This window comes from Scyliorhinus torazame, chromosome 13 (genome assembly GCF_047496885.1).
Source record: "Scyliorhinus torazame isolate Kashiwa2021f chromosome 13, sScyTor2.1, whole genome shotgun sequence".
Lineage (NCBI taxonomy): Eukaryota > Metazoa > Chordata > Chondrichthyes > Carcharhiniformes > Scyliorhinidae > Scyliorhinus > Scyliorhinus torazame.
The window spans coordinates 6,827,031-6,846,073 of record NC_092719.1 but is presented as its reverse complement, the minus strand read 5'-3'; the positions used below and the strand labels follow the sequence as shown (position 1 = coordinate 6,846,073).

The window sequence follows — 19,043 nt, the reverse complement described above, 5'->3', positions numbered from 1 at the left end:
TTATAATTAGCCTTCCCCCAATTTAGCACATTCATCCTCGGACCACTCTTATCCTTGTCCACCAGTACTTTAAAACTTACTGAATTGTGGTCACTGTTACCGAAATGCTCCCCTACTGAAACATCTACCACCTGGCCGGGCTCATTCCCCAATACCAGGTCCAGTACCGCCCCTTCCCTAGTTGGACTGTTTACATATTGTTTTAAGAAGCCCTCCTGGATGCTCCTTACAAACTCCGCCCCGTCTAAGCCCCTGGCACTAAGTGAGTCCCAGTCAATATTGGGGAAGTTGAAGTCTCCCATCACCACAACCCTGTTGTTTTTACTCTTTTCCAAAATCTGTCTACCTATCTGCTCCTCTATCTCCCGCTGGCTGTTGGGAGGCCTGTAGTATACCCCCAACATTGTGACTGCACCCTTCTTATTCCTGATCTCTACCCATATAGCCTCACTGCCCTCTGAGGTGTCCTCTCGCTGTATAGCTGTGATACTCTCCTGAACAAGTAGCGCAACTCCGCCTCCCCTTTTACATCCCCCTCTATCCCGCCTGAAACATCTAAATCCTGGAACGTTTAGCTGCCAATCCTGCCCTTCCCTCAACCAGGTCTCTGTAATGGCAACAACATCATAGTTCCAAGTAGTAATCCAAGCTCTAAGTTCATCTGCCTTACCCGTAATGCTCCTTGCATTAAAACATATGCACTTTAGGCCACCAGACCCGCTGTGTTCAGCAACTTCTCCCCGTCTGCGCTGCCTCAGAGCCACACTGTCCCTATTCCCTAGTTCTCCCTCAATGCTCTCACCTTCTGACCTATTGCTCCCGTGCCCACCCCCCTGCCATACTAGTTTAAACCCTCCCGTGTGACACTAGCAAACCTCGCGGCCAGGATATTTATGCCTCTCCGGTTTAGATGCAACCCGTCCATCTTATACAGGTCACACCTGCCCCGGAAGAGCTCCCAGTGGTCCAGATAACAGAAACCCTCCCTCCTACACCAGCTGTTTAGCCACGTGTTTGTCTGCTCTATCTTCCTATTTCTAGCCTCACTGGCACGTGGCACAGGGAGTAATCCCGAGATTACAACCCTCGAGGTCCTGTCTTTTAACTTTCTGCCTAGCTCCCTGAACTCCTGCTGCAGGACCTCATGCCCCTTCCTGCCTATGTCGTTATTACCAATATGTACAACGACCTCTGCCTGTTTGCCCTCCCCCTTCAGGATTCCCTCTACCCGTTCAGAGACATCCTGGACCCTGGCACCAGGGAGGCAACATACCATCCTGGAGTCTCTTTCACGTCCACAGAAGCGCCTATCTGTGCCCCTGACTATAGAGTCCCCTATAACTATTACTCTTCTGCGCTTTGACCCTCCCTTCTGAACATCAGAGCCAGCCGTGGTGCCACTGCTCTGGCTGCTGCTGTTTTCCCCTGATAGGCTATCCCCCCCGACAGTATCCAAAGGGGTATATCTGTTCGAGAGGGGGACAACCACAGGGGATTCCTGCACTGACTGCCTGCCCTTTCTGGTGGTCACCCATTTCTCTGCCTGCACCTTGGGTGTGACCACACTTACATAACTGCGATCTATGACGGTTTCCGCCACCTGCATGCTCCTAAGTGCATCCAATTGCTGCTCCAACCGAACCATGCGGTCTGTGAGGAGCTGCAGTTGGGTGCACTTTCTGCAGACGAAGCCATCCGGGACGCTGGAAGCCTCCCGGACCTGCCACATCTCACAGTCAGAGCACAGCACCCCTCTAACTGACATTGCGTCAATTAATTAAAATTAAAATTTGTCTTTTTTTTTTATAAATACTTTTTTTAAATTTCAAAGTTACTGTCAACTATCTGTTTCCTAGCACTAGATTTCTAATAGAAATGCGATAGCTAACTATAATATTCTCCGATCTCTGGCTTAGATATCCTCTACCTTCTACCAGCAACCTACCTTCCTCAGTTTTCCAAACAGAGTTTAGGTTTTCACAGACCTGACTACTGAGACAGATTACAGCCTTTCAATCAGAGGTTAAAATTCCACAGGCCTGATAGAGAGGGTGTTTTAATTGACCAGCCTTAGCTGATAGCGAGAGTGTCCAGACCTGTTCCATTCTGGTCTCCAACTCTAAGCAGAACTGAAAGCAAATAGGGGTCTGCGCGTCTTCTTCCCAGAAACCTCTGAAGCTCTCTACGAATCAAAATCAAGAACTGAACAAGTCCCGGAATTTCAGAAGAGTTGATTGGCTGCTAACCAAGTCCATAAAAATGACATCACTGGACTATGCAAATGGCACACTGAACCGAAGGAAGTGCTTGGGCCAGTTCAAGTGGCACATTAGACCAGGGGTGTTTCAGTTTAAAACCAACATCTGCATAATTGTGGAATCCAACAAAACAGAACATAAAGACAAACAAGTGATTTAAAAGAGGTTCCTTACAAGATGGATGTCTTCCAGTTAGATTATTTCAGCCTGGGCCTCCAGTTAGATGTCTTTGGTTTCAGTCTGTAATGGTTTTCACTCCAGACTCATCAAGGTCTTGTGACTTTTCTGCAGACTCAAAAACAGCAGGCAGGAAATATTTGGGAGAAATAGAGAGAGAGAGAGAGCTTTCTCCCGGGTTCTCTGAAAACAACTGGCAGGATCCTATCACTGTCTCTTGCCAGGCAGAATACGGTCCCTGGCCAATCCATTGGCCACCAGCCAACCAATCTAACCAAATCCTCGTGGGTGCCATAAAGTCTGAGTCTTTCTGTTCAAACGCTAAAACATAGCACATATTGAAACTTTTGAGTTCCTCACTTCCTCTGCTCTTTCACTATTGCAATGGAGAGGGATAGGGCCATACAGCAGGGCACGGTTTATAATTGGGGGAGGGGTAATTATGATGCGATTAGGCAAGAATTAGGGAGCATAAGGTGGGAACAGAAACTGTCAGGGAAAGGCACAAATGAAAAGTGGAGCTTGTTCAAGGAACAAATACTGTGTGTCCATGATAGGTATGTCCCTGTCAGGCAGGGAGGAAATGGTCATGTGAGGGAACCATGGTTCACAAAAGAGGTTGAATGTCTTGTCAAGAGGAAAAAGGAACCGTATGTAAGGATGAGAAAACAAGGTTCAGTTGGGTCGCTTGAGGGTTACAAGGTAGCAAGGAATGAGCTAACAAAAAGGGCTTAGGAGAGCTGGAGGGGGCATGAGAAGTCCTTAGCGGGTCGGATCAAGGAAAACCCCAAGGCTTTTTACTCTTTTGTGAGAAATAAAAGAATGACCAGAGTGAGGTTAGGGCCGGTCAAGGACAGTAGTGGGAACTTGTGCATAGAGTCAGAAGAGATAGGAGAGGCGTTGAATGAATACTTTTCTTCAGTGTTCACCAAGGAGAGGGGCATGTTTTTGAGGATGAGAATGTGATACAGGCGGGTAGGCTGGAGGAGGTAGATGTTCTGAGAAAGGATGTATTAGCAATTTTGAAAATCCTTAGGGTCGACAAGTCCCCTGGGCCAGATGGGATATATCCTAGGATTCTTTGGGAGGCAAGGGATGAGATTGCAGAGCCTTTGGCTTTGATCTTTGGGTCCTCATTGTCCACGGGGATAGTACCAGAGGACTGGGGTTACTGGGTTATGGGGATAGGGTGGAGGTGTGGACCTTGGGTAGGGTGCTCTTTCCAAGAGCCGGTGCAGACTCGATGGGCCGAATGGCCTCCTTCTGCACTGTAAATTCTATGATGATCTATGACTGGAGAGTGGCGAATGTTGTTTCTCTGTTCAAGAAAGAGAACAGGAATGACCCTGGTAATTATAAGCCGGTTAGTCTTACTTCGGTGGTCGGTAAGTTAATGGAAAAAGTCCTGAAGAATAGGATTTATGACCATTTGGAAAGATGCAGCTTAATCCGGGATAGTCAACACGGATTCGTGAAGGGTAAGTCTTGCCTCACAAATTTGATTGAATTCTTTGAGGAGGTTACTAGGTGTGTAGATGAAGGTAGAGCAGTTGATGTCGTATACATGGATTTTAGTAAGGCATTTGATAAGGTTCCCCATGGTCGGCTCATGAAGAAAGTAAGGAGGTGTGGGATAGAGGGAAATTTGGCCAATTGGATAAGTAACTGGGTATCACATAGAAGACAGAGGGTGGTGGTGGATGGAAAATTTTCAGACTGGAGACCAGTTACCAGCGGTGTACCACAGGGATCAGTGCTGGGTCCTCTGCTATTTGTGATTTTTATCAATGACTTGGAGGAGGGGGCTGAAGGGTGGGTCAGTAAATTTGCTGATGACAACAAGATTGGTGGAGTAGTGGATGAGGTGGAGGGCTGTTGTAGGCTGCAAAGAGACATTGATAGGATGCAGAGCTGGGCCAAAAATGGAGTTTAACCCTGATAAGTGCAAGGTGATTCATTTTGGGAGGAAAAATTTGAATGCGGATTACAGGATCAACGGCAGGGTTCTGAGGAATGTGGAGGAACAGAGAGATCTTGGGGTTCATGTCCACAGATCTCTGAAGGTTGCCACTCAAATGGACAGAGCCGTGAAGAAGGCCTACAGTGTGTTAGCGTTTATTAACAGTGGGCTTGAGTTTAAGAGCCGTGGGGTTATGCTGCAACTGTACATGACCCTGGTGAGACCACATTTGGAGTATTGTGTGCAGTTCTGGTCACCTCACTATGGGAAGGATGTGGAAGCATTGGAAAGGGTGCAAAGGAGATTTACCAGGATGCTGCCTGGTTTGGAGGATAGGTCTTATGAGGAAAGGTTGAGGGAGCTAGGGCTTTTCCCTTTGGAGCGGAGGAGGATGAGAGGCGATTTAATAGAGGTTTATAAGATAATGAGGGGGTTAGGTAGAGTGGACGTTCAGAGACTATTTCCTCGGATGGATGTAGCTGTTACAAGGGGGCATAACTATAAGGTTCAGGGTGGGAGATGTAGGAGGGATGTCCGAGGTAGGTTCTTGACTCAGAGAGTGGTTAGGGTGTGGAATGGACTGCCTGCTGTGATAGTGGAGTCGGACACTTTAGGAACTTTCAAGCGGTTATTGGATAGGCACATGGAGCACACCAGAATGGCAGGGAGTGGGATAGCTTGATCTTGGTTTCGAACAAGGCTCGGCACAACATCGAGGGCCGAAGGTCCTGTTCTGTGCTGTACTGTTCTGTGTTCTATCTTCAACTTAGTGATATGTCTTCATTAAAGATCCATGGATCAAAAATGATAACAACAAAATAAAAGAAATAAGGGAATCAACAGGGGAAGGGACCCTCCATTCAAAAACTGAAGAATTCCATATTCTTACCGGAAGCCAAATCACAACAGGCCCCTGTTTCTAACTGTACATATCATTCTCCTTTTGCATTGAATTCAGCAACCCCAGCAGTACAGATTCTGCCGCAAGCAGAGTGGTGTCTGCCTTGGGTGAAACTTCAATTATTTCCATTCCGACTTCTCGTTTTGGAACCACTGAGCTGAACAAAAGGGATAATATCCCGTTAGCTATTTACACAACTATCATTTTCTGATCTTGAAACCCTTCCAGCTATTACAGAATTTGAAGGGATTTCTATTATCTCCCAACTGTTTGATAAATGGAATTTAGATTGTTTTCCGACTACAGGCATTGGTCCCTTTTTTTAATCCTCTACAAAGTGACTCAGCCTATGCTGTGTTGATATTTTGCTGCTAGTATTGGTCAGTGTCTTTCTGGTGATAAAAGGGCAATTTAACAACCTGGAGTTCATACATGGAGTAACGAGTTCAGCTTTAATTTCACATCAGAAAACCATGAAGTTAATGTTTAGCGTGTTGTAGCTCTCCTCCCATTATGTCACAATAATAGCCGCCTCCAGAGCATTTTCAAGATGAATTGTTGCGGGGGACGCTGAGCTTTGCATTTGCATCTCGCAAGATGTGCCCAAATCATAATGTTTATTCTGTATTCCAGGCAGCATAATCGGGAGTGACTCACAGCAGCACTGTGACCACTCAGCTCCTTGAGCCTGTTCAGCCACACAGTGAGGCCCCTGGGAGGGCAATGTGAAATCGGGAACTTGCCCAGAGGGCAGGACTGTCCGGTGCTCCTGCCCCGTGTTTCTCGGCAACGTGGCCTTCGCTGCGGCGGGATTCTCTACTCCCGCGGCTTGTCGAGGGGATTTCCCATTGAAGCCGCACCGCCTGGAAGCCCGCGGGCGGGGGTGCGCTACCGGCAGGAGCAGAGAACCCCAACGATCAGAGAATGCTGGCCATAGTGAGAGTGGGACGATCAGCAAGGTGGCCACTATTGGCCTCGGAAATCACCCCCTGGTGGTCAGTTGCAGAGCAGCAACAACAGTGACAACAGCTACTTGCATTTGTCTATTGCAGAAAAACAAAGGAGCATTATGAGACAAAATTTGTCACTGAGCCGTAAGGATATAGGAAGGCAGATAACCAAAATCTTAGTCAAAAGCCGCTGTAATAGGGAACCCTCCCCCAGTTACCCCTGTGATAGGGGGACTGTCCCTAGACCACTGTAATAGGGGGACCCCACCCCCACACATGGGCCCCTGAAATAGTAGGACCACCTGCAGGGATCCCCTGCCTAAAATACCTCCTCCAAAGACCCCCCGTGCCCCTGGCACACACCCTACCCCCCAGAAAAGGGAGTCCCGGCTGAAAGCTAGACAGCAGTCCAGACAGGAGCAGTGGGAAGCATTCTAGCTGTAACACTTACCTTGCAGCTCCACATGTCCCTTCCTCGAAGGAGAGCAGCTGTGCCTGCACCTGGTTCCCAAAATTCCACTGCAAGCCATTCATAGCGTTCGAGTAGTGGTCTGTGATTGACAGCTCATAAAAACCATCTGCAGCTTTGATCCATTCGTCCCTTCATGTTTCAGTGGCCCAAGCGGTGAAACCCCAGGGTTAGTACACATTGACACACAAAGAGAGGTAAGTGCAGTGAAAGGAGTGCACTTAGTGCTTGCAATGTACTTGCGTCTCTTTGAACAAGATGGCGGCCTCGGGATTCCCCCGTATTCCACACCATGTGTAAATTTGCGTCCCACTTTACGACTGCAAGGGGATCGTAAAACTGGTGCAATTCAGCTCCGGCGGGAGAGCATAGGGCGAGATTCTCCGATTGCTGATGCCAAGATCACATTCGGTGATTGGTCGGAGAATCCCTTTTGACACAAAAATCGGGGGCACCGCCTGTTTTCAGATGCTCCGCCCCCTCCAAAACGGCGTCCTCGGTGAGTAGGCCGCGCGCCGTTGGGGCGGCCTCAGGACGTTACCTGAAGGCCCTCCCCCGATGCCCCTCCCCCGATGGGCTGATTTCCCGACGGCGTGGATCACTTGTGGTCTGAGGTTTCGTCAACCTCGCGTGGCATCTGCCGACTGTGTTCAGCGCCGCCACAGTCATGGGTGAGCCCGGGGGGCTTGGGGGACTGGTTGGCAGGGGGGGGGGGGGGGTGGAGGCACTATCTGGCCGGCCGGGTCCGCACGTGGCCGGCACCATGTTGTACAGCGCGACCGCGGACCCAGCAATTCTCCGTCCGTATCTGCAGGGAAAGCCGGGGGGGCTTTACGTGGCGCCGCTGCTAGCCCCCCACCGGGCGGAGTATCGGTACGGAGGCGGCGCCGAGTTTTTGGTCGTAAGACTGGACACATGCTCCGGACATAGCCTCAAAATGGGAGAATCCAGCCTGTAGTCTCCCAAACGGAGAATCCTGTCCAAGGTTTTATTTCCCCGCTTTTTGTTTCCTGTTTGTCTGCCTGTGAAAATGATTGAATGTGATTGGCTGTTCGGAGAGCCGGGTGGCTTCACGGTGGGAATCCCCAGGAAACAATGCTGCAATCAAATGCTGAGGCGCTTTACGGAGTTCCAGCTGAAATTCTCAGAGAAGTCACTTGATCTCGCGGCAAGGCCATCAGTGAGTGCCATTGTTTCATCGCCATTGCACTGTGCCATTCAAATAAAAATTGGGCCAGTCAAAGAGATTTTTTTAAATTCCGATTTCCCCCATTAAGTTGGAGCAGTTTGTCTATTTTGCAGTGATTCAGATCTGCTTTTCCAGCAGGGGTTAATCACCATTAGGGCAGTAACCCCGCAGAAAGGTCGGAATTTTACAGTTTTGTTTCAAAGTGCTGTCCCGGGCGGGAAAAGGAGCGGGAAGCACGCCGGCCATCACATTTTCAAAGGCTGTAAAGAATTGGAAGGTGCAGGTGCCATGATTCCATGTTGGCAGAGCCCTCCCCTCCCAGCTACCTCGCCCCTGGGGCAAACCGATCTGAACACAGAAGACAAACACGGAAACCCCCCGAAACGGACACATGGAAAGAGAAGATTGAGAATAAGATTTCAGCCAGCGAAAACACTTTACAATATCAGTTCTGCAACTCGTAAAGCTTCATTCCTACATATTGTAATTCAGATCAACATGGCTTGACGTCAAGTGCTCTTTGAGGCATGTTCCCTGTGGCAACATCTACAAATCAACAATCTTTTGCAAAATAAGTAGCTCTTGCAGAAATTGAGCAATACTCTCAATGACACAACAAACCAGAAATGAAGTCATTACTTTAATAGATAATCGCATTTGTGTTTTCTATTTTAACTGGAGGAGGATGGAAAACTTGGCCAGGAATGAATTTCTCCCACAGAACCCTAACGAAAGGCGTTACTGGCAGCTTCAGCCGATACAAAAGCAAGAGAAGGTACAGAATCAGGATTGGTCAGGTGGCTTCTTCTTCCGACCTGGATCGCCTCTCGTTGTTAATTATGCCCAACTTCTAACGGAGAAAGGTTATGGGCACGGCGCGATCTAACAGGAGAAGCACTAAGTGCGGTGGCGAGCGCGATTTGCCGGGTGCGCCCCCACGGTTGACCAGGTGTGACCGCGACCGTATCTAACGCCAATTAGGGCCGGTACTGATGCCCCATGGGCTTCACGGCAGAATGGCTATCTCACCAGCTGATTCACCTGGACTGCGCCCGGCAGCTCCTCCACTAACGAGGGGTAGCTGCTCGTCAACCGCTCCCTCCATGCAAACCCCAGACAGCACGCAGCCATGCCACCAAGGAGACCCGCACCACGATTCAAAGATGCCAACCTGGCCAGATAGCTGAACGGGGAGGTGTTGCGACGGAACACCCTGTTTCCCCGAGGGGGTCGGAGGGTCAGCTATAGGTCAGCTGGTGCCAGCGTGTGGCTCAGAATGTCCTGTCTGATTCCTCGCAGGGCAGGTTGGCATCCAATGGGCGGGAAAGGACCCAGATGGGCGTCAGGGTGCCAGGCATCAGAGTCCTCACCCACTATGAGGAACGGGTCCTGGAGTGTCACTGCTGTCAACCCCACCTCCACAAACAAAGAGACACACACCTCGATAGGCAGCATTAGTGAACAGGCTTCTGGGGCACATTCTGGCGAGCACCTCACAGTTGCTGATGCACAGAAATGTCCAGGAGGGACAGTAGCCGGAGGTTTGCTGGATCCCAGAACCCAGCTGGGTCCCAGTCCAATGCATGGCATCGAAGCCAACAGTGACCGCAGTGGAGAACTGGAGCAGAACGTCAGCACCATGACTGGTGGAGTCCAAGGCATTGCTCAGTCGGTGACAGCCATGGCAGAGCGCCACGACAGAATGTCCCAGTCACTGGGGGGCATGTCTCTGACACAGGTGGGCATCGTAGAGGCCCTGCGGAGTATGTCCCAGTCTCAGGTGGGCATTGCCGAGGCACTCCAGAACGTAGCCCGCTCACAGAGGGGCATTGCTGAGGGCATCGATATCATGGTGCAGGAGCCACTGGAGCTCACGGTGGGTGGCGAGGGGGGAGGGGGTGATATGATGGTCAAAGCCATGTCCTACGAGAAGCGGAGAGGATGAGGACTTCTCTAGTCCTCCAGGCATGCCAGACCCTCACCGCCTGTCCTCCGGCTGCTCCTGCCAGCCCTCCCCAGGCCCCTCCTGGTCTGGCTGTCCCTCGTCCTCCTCCTCCTCTGACATGGCCACCTTCAGCATGTCACCCCACTGATGTGCCTGGGTGTGGCAGGCAGAGCAGACCACCACAAAACAGGTGACCGTCTGGGAGGGTGTACTGCAGGGCACCACCAGAGTGGTCAAGGCATCGGAACCGCATCTTGAGCAGCCTGGTGCACCGCTCAATGGCAGCCCGAGTGTCTACGTGGGCCTCGTTATATCGGGTCTCCGCATTGGTAGCCAGGACCTCAGGGGGTACCACTTATCCCCCAAGTGCCAACCCATCACCGTGGGGTGGTTCTCAAAGATGCCGGGATCTCCGACTGCCCCAGGATGCAGCAGTCGAGCACACTCCCTGGGAAGCGTGCACACACGTGCATGAGGTGGTGGTCGCACACAAGTTGGATGTTCAGGGAGGAAACCGGAGCACCCGGAGGAAACCCACGCAGACACGGGAAGAACGTGCAGACTCCGCACAGACAGTCACCCAAGGCCGGAATCGAACCCGGGTCCCTGGAGCTGTGAGACAGCAGTGCTAACCACTGTGCCACCGTGCCACCCTTCTGCACATGTCCACCATTTCTCCCCCTGAGTTGTTCATTGTAGCGCACAATGACTTACGAGAGAGACGAATAGAGATGAAGTCGATGAGGCTTTATTAAGCGTGACTTGTTCCCCACAGTTCAGCAACAGACTGGAGCTGCGGGGAGAAGCCCAGGCTCTTATACTCCGCCTTCAGGGCGGAGCTAGGGATCAACAGCCAACAAGGACCCGGGATCTGTCAGCCAAGAGCATCACGGCTTCACAGTCCCACATGACCCCTAATGCATACTACCACATTCACCCCTTGTTAAAAATGAACCCGGCGGGGTGGTGCTTCGCATGGTGGTAGGGGTTTACAAGGCTGGTCCTGGGAGGAGAAAATTTTTGGCATGTCCTTTCAATGTTCTACACTTTGCCCTACATTGGGCTATGTACAGGGTTTGTGAACTATTTACAATATTCGTAAGAGGAAAAAGAACATTCTCGTTAAAGTCCACAACATTCTTGTGTTACACCGATGCCACGAGTCGAGCAGACGGTCTGGTCTTCCTTGTCGATCGCCTCAGCCCCGGTGGTGGTGCAGGTGCTTGTTCCCGCGTTGTCGTCTCCGGGAGCTTTTCGGTGTCTGCTTCTGTTTCACTCCTGGTCGGACATGGGAGGAGGACCGATCCTCCCGGGAAGGGGGCGGTCGCGGGGTGCGCCGGTGGCAGGGAGGGGGTGATCGGTGTCGGGGGGGTGTGCGTGTTGCTGGCGGGCGCCAGGTCTCGCAGGGAGACCGTGTCCTGTCGGCCGTCGGGGTACGCCATGTAGGCGTACTGCGGGTTCGCGTGGAGGAGATGAACCCTCTCGACCAACGGGTCCGACTTGTGCGCCCGCACATGTTTCCGGAGCAAGATGGGTCCTGGGGCCGCCAGCCAGGTCGGCAGCGACGTTCCGGAGGAGGACTTCCTGGGGAAGACAAGGAGGCGCTCATGAGGCGTTTGGTTAGTGGTGGTACACAGCAGCGACCGGATGGAGTGGAGAGCGTCCGGGAGGACCTCCTGCCACCGTGAAACTGGGAGATCCCTGGACCGTAGGGCCAGTAGGACGGTCTTCCAGACCGTGCCGTTCTCCCTCTCTACTTGCCCGTTCCCCCGGGGGTTGTAGCTGGTCGTCCTGCTCGAGGCTGTACCTTTGCTGAGCAGGAACTGGCGCAGCTCGTCACTCATGAAGGAGGACCCCCTGTCGCTATGGATATATGCGGGGCAACCGAACAGTGTGAATATGGTGATCAGGGCTTTAATAACTGTGGCCGCTGTCATGTCGGGGCAGGGGATGGCGAAAGGGAAACGGGAGTACTCGTCCACCACGTTCAGGAAGTATGTGTTTCGGTCGGTGGAGGGGAGGGGCCCTTTGAAATCCAGACTGAGGCGTTCAAAGGGGCGGGAAGCCTTGATCAGGTGCGCTCTATCTGGCCTGAAAAAGTGCGGTTTGCACTCTGCGCAGATGTGGCAGTTCCTGGTGACAGTACGGACCTCCTTCACGGAGTAGGGGAGGTTGCGGGACTTTATAAAATGGTAGAACCGAGTGACCCCCGGGTGACAGAGGTCCTCGTGGAGGGTTTGGAGACGGTCTATTTGTGCGTTGGCACATGTGCCGCGGGATAGGGCATCGGACGGCTCGTTCAGCTTTCCGGGACGGTACAAGATCTCGTAGTTGAAGGTGGAGAGCTCGGTGGAGAGAGGGTCGGTTAGCTCAGTTGGCTAGACGGCTGGTTCATGATGCGGAGCGATGCCATCAGCGTGGGTTCAATTCCCGCACCGGCTGAGGTTATTCATGAAGGCCCCGCCCTCTCAACCCTGCCCTCAGCTGAGGTGCGGTGACCCTCAGGTTAAATCACCACCAATCAGCTCTCTCAGAGCAGCCTATGGTCCTCTGGGACCTTGGCGACATTTGCATTTATTGATTGAAATGGAAAAGATCATTGACTTCCTGAAAAAGGGCGAGGCAATCTTTGTTTTTAGATGATCGCGTCAGATTAGCCTCTACCCTAAACTTGTTCGGCAGAGCGAAGCTCACACAGTCTCAGTTCATTCTGTGACTTCTGAGGATAAAATAATTGCAGAGAAAATTGTCAAGTGCTTGAGAAATGATCATTTATAAATTTTCTACCTTGAGGTTTTGTAAGTAGGGGGTTCTCATTTTGTTAAATATTTTCTTCAGTCTTTATTAACAAGTAATTTAAGCAAAAAAGAGTATTTGCCTCCATTTTAACTTCAACTTCCTGCTTTTTTTATTTCTGCTCTTTGCCCCACTCACTGTTACTGACAGGATGAGCATTTAACTCCCAATATTAGAGCCGTTATGTAAACAGTTGCTGATTGGTGTTTTGTTGGGATGTGGCGGCAGGTCCTCGAATCGAGAATGATGTCCACCGGGCTTGGTGATTCTTTAGGCGACTGAGGAGCCCCAATTCTGGATCCACAGGTTCCTCCGCAGTGGGGGCATGTTGTCGCGTGGTGCGGGTGGGAGTGGGGGGGATTCGCAGCCCCGGGTTCTCTGCCCCCTCCTTCCTCTGCCGCTGTCATTCTGCCTCGCTGTCAAGTCACTGATGCACGATCAATTACTATTAAAGACGAGGTTGTAACATAACTGAAGGCTTTAATAGACTAGAACTGTTCCCCAGCAGCTTCGGTTCAGAATGAGGGCTGCTGGGACGGCACCGGTTCTTATACCCCGCCTATCAGGGCGGAGCTACATACCAAACAGCCAATGGTAAACTCCTAGATTTACCCAATGGTCTACAGCCTCTCGGGTACTGCAATACCTGATACTACCACAGTCACTGAGCCTCGAAGGCGCTTGTGTCTTGCTGGACCAGGTGGGACAGTCTGCAGCCTTCTCTCAGCCTGTGGTGTTAATGCCTCCCAGCTTTAGGGCAGCATTGAGCAGATCCTTATACCCCTTCCTTTGGCCAGCCTCGGAGCGTTGGCCAACGGAGAGCTGGAAGAAGAGAACCTGCCGAGGGAGGTGGTTTCCGGGCCTCCGGACGGAATGGCCCGTCTCTCAGAGTTGTCCCGCGGGTGCAGGGCTTCGCTGCTGGTAGATGTAGCTTGATGGAGGGTGCTAGCGTTGGCCTGGCGGTCCTCCAATTTGATCCCAAAGATTCAACACTAAAAACGCTGGCAGAAGCTGTCAAGGATCTTAACGTGGCGTCGATAGGCAACCCAGTTTTCGCTACAGCAGGGGAGGATGGTCAACACAACAACCTTATAAACCAGGATTCTTGATGCCTTCCAAAGGTCCCTGTCATCAAAGACACGTTGGCACCTCGAGTACGTAGTTGGACTAAATTATCAAGTCACTGTAATTATATGTATAATCTAAGGAGTGTAAAGGCTTAACAAGATGATGTTCATGTATCTCAACACTAGATGGCATCACTGAACAGTCTTATAAAAGCTGCATCTATAAGCATTCTGGGAGATGGCTAAGGAGAAGGTTAGTGTGAGGTTGAGATAGAGTGTTAGTTGTATTAGAACGACATTATAGATTACTGTAGCATAGATTTAATATTGTTGTTTTATTTATTATTTTTTAAAAATATATTTATTAAAGTTTTTAACACAATTTTTCTCCCTTACAAACAATAACCCCCCCCCGCGCACCCTCCCCCCCCCGGTAACAAAAAGAAGAAATGGGAAATCGCGCGGAGCAAGATATATACATGGCAAAATAGTATATTTACACAGCTTTGTACACTGGCTCTCTCCCATACGTGCCAGTTTCCCCGACTCTTCATGTTATCTCTTGCTCATCCACCCCCCCAGGCAGCTCCCCCCCCTCCCCCCCCCTCCCCAGATGCCCCCCCCCCCCCCCCCCCCCCCCGGGTGCTGCTGCTGCTGACCGACCCTCCTCTAGCGCTCCGCGAGATAGTCTAGGAACGGTTGCCACCGCCTGTAGAACCCCTGCGCAGACCCTCTCAAGGCAAACTTAATCCTCTCCAACTTTATGAACCCAGCCATATCGTTTATCCAGGCCTCCACGCTGGGGGGCTTCGCCTCCTTCCACATTAGCAAGATCCTTCGCCGGGCTACTAGGGACGCAAAGGCCAGTATGCCGGCCTCTTTCGCCTCCTGCACTCCCGGCTCGTCCACTACTCCCCCAGCTTGGCTTGACCCGGACTTTCGCCACTTGAGATATTGCTCCGCCACTCCTCTCCAGAACCCCTCCAGTGCCGGGCATGACCAAAACATATGGACATAGTTCGCCGGGCTCCCTGAGCACCTTCCACATCTGTCCTCCCCCCCAAAAAACCTACTCAACCTCGCCCCCGTCAGGTGAGCTCTGTGAACCACCTTAAATTGTATCAGGCTAAGCCTGGCACACGAGGAGGAGGAATTAACCCTACCTAGGGCATCAGCCCACAGACCTTCCTCGATCTCCTCCCCCAGCTCCTCCTCCCATTTACCCTTCAACTCTTCTACCAGCGCTTCCCCTTCTTCTTTCATCTCCTGGTGTATTTCCGACAGCTTGCCCTCCCCAACCCATGCGCCCGAGATCACCCTGTCTTGAATTTCTTGTGCCGGGAGCAACGGGAATTCCCTCACCTGTCGCCTTACAAAAGCCCTCACCTGCATATATCTAAAGGCATTTCCCGGGGGTAACTCAAACTTCTCTTCCAGTGCCCCTAGGCTCGCAAACGTTCCGTCAATGAACAGGTCCCCCATTCTTCTGATCCCCGCCCGATGCCAGCTCTGGAACCCCCCGTCCATCTTCCCCGGGATAAACCGATGGTTACCCCTGATCGGGGACCACACCGATGCTCCCATTGCTCCCCTGTGCCGTCTCCACTGGCCCCAGATCCTTAGCGTTGCCGCCACCAACCGGGCTCGTGGTATACTTTGTCAGCGAGAGCGGCAGCGGTGCCGTCACCAACGCCCCCAGACTCGTTCCTTTGCAGGACGCCATCTCCATCCTCTTCCATGCCGCCCCCTCTCCCTCCATAACCCACTTGCGGATCATCGCCACATTTGCTGCCCAGTAGTAGCTCCCCAGGTTTGGCAGCGCCAACCCTCCTCGGTCCCCACTGCGTTCCAGGAAACCTCTCCTTACCCTCGGGGTCTTATTCGCCCACACAAACCCCATAATACTCCTGCCTACTCTCTTAAAAAAGGCCTTAGTGATCACGATGGGAAGGCACTGAAACACAAACAAAAACCTCGGAAGGACCACCATTTTGACCGATTGCACTCTACCTGCCAGCGAGAGCGGTCGCATGTCCCATCTTTTAAAATCCTCCTCCATTTGGTCCACCAACCTCGTCAATTCAGTTTATGTAGAGCCCCCCAGCTCCTGGCTATCTGGATCCCCAGATACCGAAAGCTCCCCTCCGCCCTCCACAGCGGTAGGTCCCCTATCCCTCTTTCTTGGTCCCCCGCCTGTAATACAAAGAGCTCACTCTTCCCTACATTGAGCTTATAGCCCGAAAACTCCCCAAACTCCCTTAGAGTCTGCATGACCTCCACCATCCCCTCCATTGGATACGCCACGTACAGCAACAGGTCATCCGCATATAGCGACACCCGATGCTCTTCTCCCCCTCGGACCACCCCCCTCCATTTGTTAGACTCCCTCAATGACATGGCCAATGGTTCAATCGCCAATGCGAACAACAGGGGGTACAGGGGGTACCCCTGCCTCGTCCCTCGGTAGAGCCAAAAGTACTCCGACCTCCGCCGGTTCGTCACTACACTCGCCACCGGGGCTCTGTAAACCTACGCAACACCTCCCAGAGGTATTCCCACTCTACTCGGTCAAAGGCCTTCTCAATATTGTTGTTTTATTAGCCATTACTTAGTCGAGTGTGCAAACCATTTAAATAAACTAGCTTTGTTTGAAATACATAGCTTGATGTTCTTTGTAAACACTACGACTTTTAGCTATCTTGGAGAACTATACAAGGAACATCACAGACACCACAAAATAAGTAGTTGTGAAGGGCAGAGAGCCTTGCTCGCCACTTGCCTTTTCTCCTTTCGCCTGTAATGACTGTGGGCCAATTTCCATGACAATTATTTGAGCATCAAGATGTAAACTGAGACCAATTTATATTCTGTCGCCCTTTCAACAGAGAAGCATGATTCAGAATTTTATTTGCAGGAACTTTCTTCATGGTAGTTGCAAGGGGATGAAAAACAGGATCAGATCTGCAAATAATCAGTGGGTTAATGGAAAGCAACTGCACGAAAGTCAGATCTAGTTTTTACGATGTTAAGACTCGTTAATGTGGTAAATACTCTAAATGGTGTAGAGTAAAAATGCAGGAAGTGGTTTTCCTTCATTTATCATAATCCTCCCTGTAGCTGAGACTTGAGTGATGACAGCCCAACCGATACAATAGACTCAACGCAGCTGACTAGAGATCAAATTGGGATAATAGTGGTGAAGCCCTGTAATCAGAGTAGTTGGACAAGGCCCAGACAGCATCATGGGATTGTGTAATTCAGCAGCAAAAGTGCACCAGAATTTATTGAGCTTAACCCTAAAGTGATTCCCTCTAAGTAGTGAGCCCCTGACCCCTGCCTATACAAAGTCCTAAAACAATAAACTTTAAGGACATATAAGATCGCATGTGTCAGGAAATCTCCCTTGTGTCGCTACATCCACCCGATCACAGACACAACTCCACCTAATTAATCACCTAAAAGAATGGACAGCTGAATAAAATGTCAGATTCTCCACACATCCTCACCTCTCCAGAATTAAAGTCGCAACGTGCCCCTCCGCAGATGACAACCCTCTCCTGCCCCCTGACACAGCAACAACAGCAAAGGAATGATGATGTATTTGATCATTTCAGTTATTGATTATCACTCACAGTTTAAGCTTGAGATTGCCTGGCTTTGCATGCTCGAATGGTTGGATATTATCCCAATGAGCAGCTTGGTTACGAGGACGCAGTTGTCCAAGTGAGATTACTTGCACGTCATTTAAATGAGATTACAAACAGCAAGCTGTGGCGAAGAAGTTGGTAATCTCATTATGTCACCAGATGTGCTTGGGCTGAAATATTTGAGGTTTCTTTATCTGTTCCCAGTATTTGCCACATGCGTGATCCTGAAAGTCGGTCCTGATACAGGATCCAAGTCAGCACTGAATTGAAGCCACGGTCGACAGAAGTTGCTCATTTTGCCTCAGTTTTGGCACAATCTCAATGCTCCTGATTGAATGCTACATCAATGCTACATTTAAGAATCATAAATGTTGTTAGAGTCATGTACCATATGGTAATAGTTTGTGTCGCAGCGGAAATAGTATAATACCTGAACAGATGTGACTGTATTATAATAATAATGATCTTTATTGTCACAAGTAGGCTTACATTAACGCTGCAATGAAGTTACTATGAAAAGCCCCTAGTCACCACATTCTGGTGCCTGTTCAGGTGCACAGAGGGAGAATTCAGAATTCCAATTTACCTAACAAGCACGTCTTTCGGGACTTGTGGGAGGAAACTGGAGCACCCGGAGGAAACCCACGCAGACACGGGGAGAACGTGCAGACTCCGCACAGACAGTGACCCAAGCGGGAATTGAACCCGGGACCCACTGTGCTACCGTGACTTTGACCTTTTTTCTTAATTCAAAGGGCAGAAGTTTTATATCTCTTGACAACTTGCCAATTACCTTTGACATTTCATTTTGAAACTTTTGACAGTTTCTTCTGACAGTTTATTTGGTACTTCTGAAAGTTCCAATGAGCTTGATAGTTAATGAGTTCATGCACTTCTCATACATATTCATGCCCTCTTGTATCAATTCCGTGGGGCACCCGACCACTCCCAAAATTGTCTAAGGACCATATTCAAAGTGGTACTCTACCTCTCCAAAAGGAAATTCCACCTCTCGAAAGGACCCTGCAAAGTTTAGACTTGCTTTTACCAGGCCCAATCCGCACACGTCATATTTCCCACACCTGGCTAATGTAAATCAGATAGGATCCGAGACATCTGCTGTTTTATATTGACAGCTCCATATGTGCAAATTGTAATCCAGGCCCATTCCACCTCCCTCGAAAATGGTAATTACCATGTTTGGGGGCAGGACATGCAACGGCCGGCCTCTTCTGCCACTGTCTCAACAAAGGAGGGGCTCTCTGTCATTGTGAAAATCCACATCCATGTCGCTATTTCTATCGCCCCGGATCCTCCCACATGCTGTTCTATAGCCCCGGATCCTCCCACATGCTGTTCTAATGACTTTCTCAGCCTGCACTGCCACCTTCACATTTACCCCTAGGTCCCTGTGTTCCTCCACCCCATTTAAAATTGTATTCTTTATTTTATATTGCCTTTTCATGTTCTTCCTATCAAAGCCCTCTTAAAACCTTTTGCTGGTTCCTCACAGTTCACATTACTTCACAAGTTTGCGTCATCTGCAAATTTAGAAATATTTGCACATTTTGGCAGTTTCCGGGTAGGATTTTAGACACACAACAGGCCTTTCTAAATTCAGAATTAGTGCTGTGTGTGTCAATATTTTTTTCCATTTCACTGGCTCACACATAGGCATACACAC

General features: G+C 50.4%; 1 protein-coding gene across 1 annotated transcript in view; it reads left to right on the top strand.

Moving 5' to 3' along the window:
* LOC140387825 (calcium/calmodulin-dependent protein kinase type 1D-like) overlaps nucleotides 1-19,043 on the top strand; it is a 331,474-nt gene that overhangs the window by 236,601 nt on the left and 75,830 nt on the right. The gene's annotated exons all lie outside the window — the stretch shown is intronic.